General features: G+C 45.1%; 1 pseudogene; it reads left to right on the plus strand.

The window, feature by feature from the left end:
• Positions 1-406: 406 nt before the first annotated feature.
• LOC100355667 (swi5-dependent recombination DNA repair protein 1 homolog pseudogene) lies at positions 407-6,004 on the plus strand (annotated as a pseudogene).
• The last annotated feature ends 4,070 nt before the right edge of the window (positions 6,005-10,074 follow it).

Below are 10,074 nucleotides of genomic sequence, written 5' to 3' on the forward strand. Positions count from 1 at the left end.
GGCCCTGGCTATAAGAAGCATGCACTCAATATCCTAATAATGATCCTAATAATTAAATGGTGTCACTCTTTCATAAAACACCTCAGGAATTCTCATGTGATTAGGAGAGTGAGATACCACTTATTGTTGGTATTCATGAACAGCCTGAACTAATTTCCTCTCTCAAGACTGACAAGGATGTTGGTCTTTTGTGAAATAAATTGTAATTAGAAAATGATACCTTAAGAAAACCTTATACATTACTTGTATCTGCTGAAAGTTACAACATAGGCTGTTCTACTGCAGCGAAAAGAGGCAAAAAAAAAACAAACAAAAAAAAACCAAAACACCACAACAAAAACCCCTCAAGGTTCACCTTTGTTATGATTATACTTTGATCATTAGAACCTATCGTTTGTTTGATATTATGGCTTATCCTACAAGTAAGTCTGGAAAACGTTCAATAATTCTCGTTGTTCTGGTGTATTATGCTGTCCATTATTGACTTCTTCCCATGAACAAGAAGACTTGAAAGTCTATGTCATTACATACAGTGTTTCATGTAGTCCTATTATCTATAGCATCTCATTCTTATGAAAGAACCTCTTCGTTCTCCTGGACACTGATTTATAGATGCACTGCAATGAAATTGTATTTAAAAACAACCATCAAAGCCAGTGGCGTTACACTTGAATGCCTAACCTCTCAGAATACCTGAGGCGCTTCCCTTTCAAGTTGCTTCATTAGTGTGTATTTATTATTCCTGATTACACTGTTCTCAGCATTTATGAATCAGTTTTTGATCCAAGTAATTTGCAGCCCGAGTTTCACCTTGAAAAGGAATTTGAGACTATCTTCTTCATAAACTTAAATGTTAGCTATGTATTATCCATATTTATGGATAATGGCATAGTATAAATAAGTCAAATCTAGAGCCAGCACTGTGGTGTAGTGGGTAAAGCCACTGCCTGCGGTGCCAGCATCCCATATGGGTGCCAGTTCAAGTCCTGGCTGTTCCATTTCCAATCCAGCTCGCTGCTAGGGCCTGGGAAAGCAGTAGAAGATGGCCTGAATCCTTAGGCCCCTGCACCCACATGGGAGACCTGGAAGAAGCTCCTGATTCCTGGTTTCAGATCAGTGCAGCTCCAGCCATTATGGCCATTTGGGAAGTGAACCAGCGGATGGAAAACTTCTCTCTCTGTCACTGTGCCTTTCAATAAATAAAAATAAATCCTAAAGGAAGAGTGGAAGCCCAAGATGTAGGTAGGTCTGAAGTCTCTGAGTTATCTCGATGAATACAGGGGGAAAAAGCTCCACAATCTTTTCCTTAAAAATATATTTAATTTCCTTCCTGTTCAGTCTTGGAAATAAGTAGACAAATGAGGGAGTTTCCATTCCAGTATGTCTTATTTCCTCTGGTCTCCTTCTGATGGAGGTGTGAAAAGCCAAACGCGGCTAGCTGATGGGAAAAGCAGAAGCGGCAGCAAAGGATCCCATTAATGGAAAGAGCACATGGGAACCACTCCACGATGCTGAGAACACAGACACCGTGCAGCAGTTTCTTGCTATGATTTTTCCATAGAGTGTGCACATTCCAAGGCAGCAAGATGTCACTGCTCTGCCTCTGCCTGTCTCTCACCCTCGGTGGCCCTATCCTTTCATAGCCTATGCCTCCGGGACCCCATCCCCAGGATCAGCAATCTTAGGAAGCCATCCTGAACTAGCAGCTGCCTAACAATGTGATGTCTGTGTTCAATTACCCTGCAAATCCTTATCCTGTTTCGCTGCAGTCTGACACGTGCAGATTCTCTATGCCTAGTGACACAAGCCTTCTAGAACCATGCTACTCTCAAAATACGCTACAGGGATCACAGTGTCAGCGTCAGCCAGGGTCTCATTAGCAATGTAGACTCTTTAGCCTCACCTCAGATGCATTTCATCAGAGTCTTCATGTTCACAAGTGTCCCAGGTGGTTTGCCTGCACATTGACTTTTTTTTTAACCTGCAGAGTTAGACAGTGAGAGAGAGAGAGAGAGAGAGAGAGAGAGAGAGAGGTCTTCGTTCCATTTGTTCACCCCTCAAATGGCTGCTACGGCTGGTGCTGCGCCAATTCGAAGCCAGGAGCCAGGTGCTTCTCCCGGTCTCCCATGCGGGTGCAGGGCCCAAGCACTTGGGCCATCCTCCACTGCCCTTCTGGGCCACAGCAGAGAGCTGGACTGGAATAAGAGCAATCGGGACAGAACCGGAGCCCCAACCGGGACTAGAACCTGGTGTGCTAGCGCCACAGGTGGAGGATTAGCCTAGTGAGCCCCGGCGCCAGCCTTGCACATTAACATTTAAATATGCATCCTTACAGAGTCCAGTTCCTTCCCTCCCACCCTAGTGACTACCTGTAGCCTCAAACCTGTCCCTGGGACACATGTTTGCCTGATGGTGGCTGCTCGCTGCCAGCTCACTGCTTGTTTGGTCTCATCAGTAGTGCCTGCTCACAGATTGGCCACCGATGCACTGGACTCAACTCTTTCCATGCATGACATCTCATTGCAGATGGCCCAAAGCTGGTTCTTCTCCGGCTTTGCCTTCAGTTGTCTGTGTTGATAATCTTTGGAAACGGGACTATCTTACAATACCTCACCTCTGCATACACACAACAGCCATCCACCCAGTGTGCAGATCCTGACTATGTTAACCAACTGATACTGGGGCCTAAGAAATGTCTTTAAGAAGAATACCTCTAACACAATTATTTGAAACTCTCTGATGATTATCATCTAAAAAAGATTAAAGATGAAGCAGGTTTTTGCATGCTGTGGGGATGGCAGAGAGAGAAACCAAAGGTGGAAATTCCATCACACTCAGCAGTGATTTTACTGAGCCCTGGCCTGGGCAAATCCACCATTGTACCGTACAAATAGTTCATGAAAACTGCTGATGAGTGCAACACTCAGAGAACGATTAGGGACAACAAGTTCTTCATTTAATTCTTGTTAGAGCATGATAAAACATCTTAAAGTAGGCAATGAAGGGAACAATCAACATTTTTTAGAGACACCAGCCTCTTGCATGAAATAAAATGGTTTGGAATTTCATACAGCAAGCAGATTTGAAACAAGCACATATGTGAAACATACCTTCAAGCTTATCAAGATATAAGTTGCTTGATATTGGGTCATGCCGTGCTCTCCAAAATGATCTTGTAAATGAGAATCTTCCTAAACCAAGATTAAATGAAGACAAAACAAGTTGGTGAGGCAGATTCAGGAGAAACAAGACTACCTTTAGAGGTTAAAACTAGTTATAATGCATAGATCAAAGAATGGCCTGTCTCAATTGCAGTTATTAAGAAAGAAGTGGATGAGCTGGAACCAGCTATTGCTTTTTTGTTTAATGTTTCATTACTTTTATTATCCTGTTAAGCTCAGTTTACAACAGGAGACACATTGTATACTATCCAGTCAACTTGTTAAATATTATCTACAGAACATTATCTACCTATATTTTAAGAAAAATGACTTATCAGTGTTCACAGAACACCTGATCCATGTAGAAATACTGGTAGTAGGAGCCGGTGCTGTGGTGCAGTGGGTAAAGCTGATGCCTGCAGTGCTGGCATCCCATATGGGTGCTGGTTTGAGTCCCGGCTGTTACACTTCCAGTCCAGCTCTCTGCTACAGCCTGGAAAGCAGTAGAAAATGGCCCAAGTCCTTGGGCCCTTGCATACACTTGGGAGACTCAGAAGAAGCTCCTGGCTCTTGGCTTTGGATTGGCACAGCTCCGGCCATCTGGGGAGTGAACCAGTAGATGGAAGACCTCTCTCTCTCTCTCTGCCTCTGCCTCTCTGTAACTCTGCCTTCCAAATCAATCAATCAATCAATCAATCAATCTTTTTTTTTTTTTAAAGAAATACTAGTAGTAAGCATTAAGCCTAACTCTATTTTCAGACCAACCATGTACCTTTGGATCAGAAGACAGATGGGACGTTGCCTCCTAATTCCCAAATTTATAGAGAAACATGTTTTCGAGGTAAATATTATGAAATTGCTAGGAAGCTAAACCATGTTTTTAAGGCTAAGAAATATAGACAGAAGACTAGTTTTTCAACTTCTAAAAACAGCTTCAAAAGTCACTTGGAAGATCAGCCTAGAGGCAAGCAGTAAGCATATTCTCCTGATTCATGAAGCCAATCTTTCCAATGGAATGACCAGATGGCACCTGTTGCTGAAAATAGCAATGAGGTCTGAACCTGATTCTCAAGTCTTGGCCCTGGATCAGCTTTCTGGCTTGGACTGGTCAGGAGCCATTTCCTTCAGAATCTTCATGAGTGAATGTAAATGACTATGCATCAGCACTACCTTCTCTTTCGGCTCTAGAATCCTTTCTGGTAGGGGTACATTGTGATCATCCAACTCAGATGCATCCACTATGGCTTTTGTTTTCAAGGGATAGCACATCATTTTGTCAGGAAAGGCAGAAGTGACCTCACAAGGTAGCCAGGGCAGCATGAGTAGAATATAGGTAGATGGAGGCCGGCGCCATGGCTCACTAGGCTAATCCTCCGCCTTGTGGCACCGGCACACCGGGTTCTAGTCCTGGTCGGGGCGCCGGATTCTGTCCCGGTTGTCCCTCTTCCAGGCCAGCTCTCTGCTGTGGCCAGGGAGTGCAGTGGAGGATGGCCCAAGCGCTTGGGCCCTGCACCCCATGGGAGACCAGGAGAAGCACCTGGCTCCTGCCATCGGATCAGCGTGGTGTGCCGGCCGCAGCGCACTGGCCGCGGCAGCCATTGGAAGGTGAACCAACGGCAAAGGAAGACCTTTCTCTGTCTCTCTCTCTCACTGTCCACTCTGCCTGTCAAAAAATTAAAAATAAATAAATAAAAAAAGAATATAGATAGATGGAAACCAACGGGGATCCCAAAGCAATTATACAACATAAGTTTAGGGGCCGGCACTGTGGCGCAGCAGGTTAAAGCCCTGACCTGAGGTGCCGGCATCCCATATGGGTGCCAGTTCTAGTCCTGGATGCTCCTCTTCTGATCTAGCTCTCTGCTATGGCCTGGGATAGCAGCAGCAGATGGTCCAAGTGCTTGGGCCCCTGCACCCACGTCGGGGACATGGAGGAAGTTCCTGGCTCCTGGCTTCAGATCGGTGCAGCTCCAGCCATTGCGACCATCTGGGGAGTGAACCACCGGATGAAAGACCTCTCTCTCTCTCTGTCTCTGCCTCTCTCTGTAACTCTGTCTTTCAAATAAATAAAATAAATCTTAAAAAAAAAAGAATGTAAGTTTAAAAGTGCTGAGTTTGAGTGAACCGTCAGTACCAACTAGGATGGGATTTTCCAAAATGATGTTATTGGTGACTCTGGAGAAGACCATGGCCAGAAGGGACCACACAGGTCCCAGGAGAGGTATACTAAGAGGGCAGTAGATCTGAGCACTTTGGAACACCATGCATGCCTCAGGCTGCAGTGAGGACCCCTCTATCACCTGGGAGTCCCGCTCCATGGAGATTGCACAAGAAGGTTCCTGGGTGGCCTCCTTAATGCCATCACTGAAGTCACTGAGAGGCAGCTTTGCACAGCACAGCAAAGCAGCCATCACTGAGCTGCCTGCTTTTTTTTTTTTTTTTAAGATTTATTTATCTGTTTGAAAGGTAAAGTTGAGAGAGAGAGAGAGAGAGAGAGAGAGAAATTCTATCCCCTCATTCACTCCTCAAAAATCCCCCAATGTCCAGGGTTGGCCAGGCCAAAGCCAGGAGCCTGGAACTCCATCCAGGTCTCCCATGTGGGTGGCAGGGGGTCAAGACTTGGGTCATGTTATGCTGCTTTTCCAAGTACGTTAGCAGGGAGCTGGATCAAAAGGCCACAGCTATTGGTTTAAGAGCTATAGTGAGCTGTATCTGAAGAGAAAAGAGTTAAGCCTTACTCTACTGGAGACCACCATGGGTTGAATGACAAGCTGATACACTATAACAGAAGTGAAGAATTCATAAATATTTATTTCCTGATTTTTTTCCAGAAAACCCTTTGAGAGCAATGATTTATTTTAAATATACTTTAAAGGAAAGATAAAAATCATTAAAATGTAGAGGAAAATATCCTGATCAACATCAATTTAGGATGCTCCATTATATAAATACAAATTAAGTTCTAAAATAAGAATTTAGTATTTTGACTAGTCTTGTCAAAGAAAACTGGATATTTAAAGAAATGTGGAAAATATTTAGATGATGTTTAAGAAATAATTTGGGAGGCCAGTGTTGTGGAGTAGTGGGTTAAGCTGCTGCCTGCAATGCTGGCATCCCATGTGGGCGCCATTTGAGTCCCGTCTGTCCCACTTCTGAAACAGCTCCCTGCTAATGAGCCTGGGAAAGCAGCAGAGGATGGCCCAAGTCCTTGGGCCCCTACACCCATGTGGGAGACCTGGAGGAAGCTCTTGGCTCCTGGTTTCAGATTGGTGGAGCTCCAGCTATTGCCACCAACTGGGGAGTGAACCAGAAGATGAAAGACCTCTCTCTCTCTCTGCCACTCCTCCTTTCTCTGTATAACTCTGCCATTCCAATAAATAAATAAATCCTTTTTTAAAAAAGAAAAAATATTTTATCTCAAGAGGAGAAAACCAGAGACTATGAATAGGCAATTAACAGGAGAAGAGCCAGTGACCCATAACAAAATAATTAATGTTCAGCCTCACTAGTAACTGAGGAAATGCAAATTAAAATCATAATGTGATATCTTTCATCCAGATTGACTTTAATTCATATCATGACCAGTGCGGGTAAGAGCAATAAAATAGACACGCTGTTAGACTATTGATGTGAATTTAAACTATTATGGCTTTTTGGTAAGTTGTTAAATTCTAACTGTAGTTTTATAATTCCAGTTCTGAAAATCCACTCTCTTTTAAAATTAGATTTATTTATTTGAAATGTGGAAATACAGAGAGAGAGGGAGAGAGAGAAAGGGACTGAGCCAAGCTGAAGCCGAGACCCAGGAGGCTAGGAGCTAGGAGCCAGGAGCCTCTTCTGGGTCTCCCATGCTGGGTTCAGGGGCTCAAGCACTTGGGCCATCTTCTGCTGCTGTCCCAGGTGCATTAGCAGGGAGCTAGATCAGAAGTGGAGCAGCCAGGACTTGATGCTACACTGCTGGCAGAGGGATGCTGGCACTGCTGGCAGAGGCTTAACCTTCTACACCACAGTGCTGGCCTCCTTCTGGAAACCCATCCTAAAGAATACATATACATAATGCACAGAGATGCACAAGATATGTATATATTAATTAAAGCATAATTTTTAATTGTGAAAAATGAAATGAAAAGAATCCTAAATGTCAATCAGGAGAATGAGAAAATAAGTTATGGAGCATGCATAATTTGGAATGCTCTGTGACTTTTATAAAGAATGGGATATATATGTACAAACAGAGGAAGGTATATTAAGGGCTATAGACAATTTCTTTGTTATATTATTTACATATAATGAGGGTGCCCCAAAAAGTTAGTAGAAAATGGAAATAAAAGATAAGTTTATTTTGGTAAAATATTTATCAAATATGCATACAAGAGGTCTTCAAAACATTCATGAAAAATAAGTATTATGAAAAAAACTATGCCTGGATTTCAAAAATTTTTTGCACAGTAAACTCATCTTTTTCTTCCTAAGATATATTTATTTATTAGCGACAGAATGACAGAGAGAAAGAGGGGGGAAGGAGGGGAAGAGAGGGGAGAGAGAGAGAGAGGCAGAGAGGGAGAGAGAGAGAGAGAGATTTTCCATCTGCTTATTCACTCTTCAAATGCCCACAAGAGGGGCTAGGGTAGGCTAAAGCCAGGAGCCCAGAAATCAATCCAAGTCTCCCATGTGGTGATAGGAACCCAAGAACTTGGGCCATCATCCACTCTTTCTAGGCATATTAGCAGGAATCTGGATCAGAAGAAGAGCAACTGGGACTCAAACCAGCACTCTAATATAGGATGTGAGCATCATGAGTGGTACCTTAACTTGCTGTACCACAATGCCTGCCCCTAAATTAAACTTTACAAGAATTAAAAAATTTCTGCTCTTTGAAAGACACTATCAAGAAAATGAACTAGAGGTTGGTATTGTGGTTCATTGGGTTAAACTGCTACTTGGCAATGCCTACAACTCATGTTGAAGTGCTTGTTGGAGTCCTGGCTACCCCACTTCTGATCCAGTTTCCTGCTAATTCATCCTTGGAAAAAGCAGATGATGGCCCAAGGGCTTGGGCCCTTTGCTACCCATGTGAGAGACCCAGATAGAATTCTGGGCTCCTAGTGTTGGCATGGCCCATCACTGGCTGTAGTGTGCATTTGGGGAATGAAAATAGCTCTCTCCCTCTCTCTGTCACTTTGCCTTTCAAGTAGATGGAAATAAACAAATATTTGGAAAAAAAAGATAAGTTCTAAAAAAAAAGAAAAACGTACATCACAGAATGGTAGAAAATCTTTGCAAAAATCTATGTGATAAAAGTTTTGTCTACAGAATATATAAAGAGTTTTTATGAATCAATAAAAAAGAAAACAACCCAATAGAAAGTGATCAAAAGATTTGAACAGGTGCTTTGGCTGCTTCTTCTAATGATGCCTGAAATTAAAGATAAACTACTGGCCGGCACCACGGCTCACTGGCTAATCCTCCACCTGCAGCGCCAGCACACCAGGTTCTAGTCCAGGTTGGGGCGCCGGATTCTGTCCCGGTTGCTCCTCTTCCAGTCCAGCTCTCTGCTGTGGCCAGGGAGTGCAGTGGAGGATGGCCCAAGCGCTTGGGCCCTGCACTCACATGGGAGACCAGGAGGAAGCACCTGGCTCCTGGCTTCGGATCGGTGCAGCGCGCCAGCCGTGGCAGCCATTTTGGGGGTGAACCAACGGAAAGGAAGACCTGTGGGGAGCAAATGGGAGCAACTCGGACTAGACTAAGTTACTGGAATTAAGACTTATTCTATGCATCTGCTCTCCCACAATATGGCGCTGAGAAGGGAGAAACAGCTTCTACACAGCTGCCTCCAGTTCAACCAATAAACTGTAGGACCTGCTCCTGATTGGAGGAGAGCAGCGTACTTGGCATGTGGGTAGCAGAGTTGGGATTGGCGGAGGAGGACTATAAAGGAGGAGAGAGACAACATGCACCAGGAACATCTAAGAGGAACATCTATCTGAAGGAACACCTGTGCAGCCCCCGAGAGAGCCGGCTGGTGGTGTGCCACTCTCCTGCGGAAGTGGGGAAAGTGGCCAGGGGGAACCGCCCTTCCACGGAGGTGGAAGGGTCGGTAGCCAACCCGGGAAGAACCAGCAGCAAACCCGGGGAGGGCCGAGCAGACAAAAGAACAGCGCAGGGTCCTGTGTCGTTCCTCCACGAAGACGGGGAGCGACATAATGGTGCCGTGACTCGGATAGGAAACCTAGGCAAGGTCCTGTGTTGTTCCTCCACAAAGAGGGGGAGCGACAAAGACCTTTCTCTCTGTCTCTCTCATTGTCTAACTCTGCTGTCCAAAAAAAAAAAAAAAAAAAGATTGTGGGGAGCAACCCGGACTGGACTGAGTTACTGGAATTAAGACTTATTCTATGCATCTGCTCTCCCACAATATGGCACTGGGAGAGGAGAAAACAGCTTCTACGCAGCTGCCTCTTGCCAACTTGAGTGATGACCTCCAGGAGCTGATCCTGCTCCTGATTGGAGGAGAGCAGCGTACTCGGCGTGTGGGCAGCCGAGTTGGGATTGGTGGAAGAGGACTATGAAGGAGGAGAGAGACAACATGCACCAGGAACATCTAAGAGGAACATCTATCTGAAGGAACACCTGTGCAGCCCCCGAGAGAGCCGGCCGGCGGTGTGCCGCTCCCCCGCGGAAGTGGGGAAAGTGGCCAGGGGGAACCGCCCTTCCACGGAGGTGGAAGGGTCGGTAGCCAACCCGGGAAGAACCAGCAGCAAACCCGGGGAGGGCCGAGCAGACAAAAGAACAGCGCAGGGTCCTGTGTCGTTCCTCCACGAAGACGGGGAGCGACATAATGGTGCCGTGACTTGGATATGAAGCCTAGGCAGGGTCTAGTGTCGTTCCTCCATGAAGAGGGGGAGCGACAAAGATA

The sequence above is a fragment of the Oryctolagus cuniculus genome, chromosome 1 (genome assembly GCF_051225735.1).
Source record: "Oryctolagus cuniculus isolate XC-2025 breed Fujian yellow rabbit chromosome 1, ASM5122573v1, whole genome shotgun sequence".
Classification (NCBI taxonomy): domain Eukaryota; kingdom Metazoa; phylum Chordata; class Mammalia; order Lagomorpha; family Leporidae; genus Oryctolagus; species Oryctolagus cuniculus.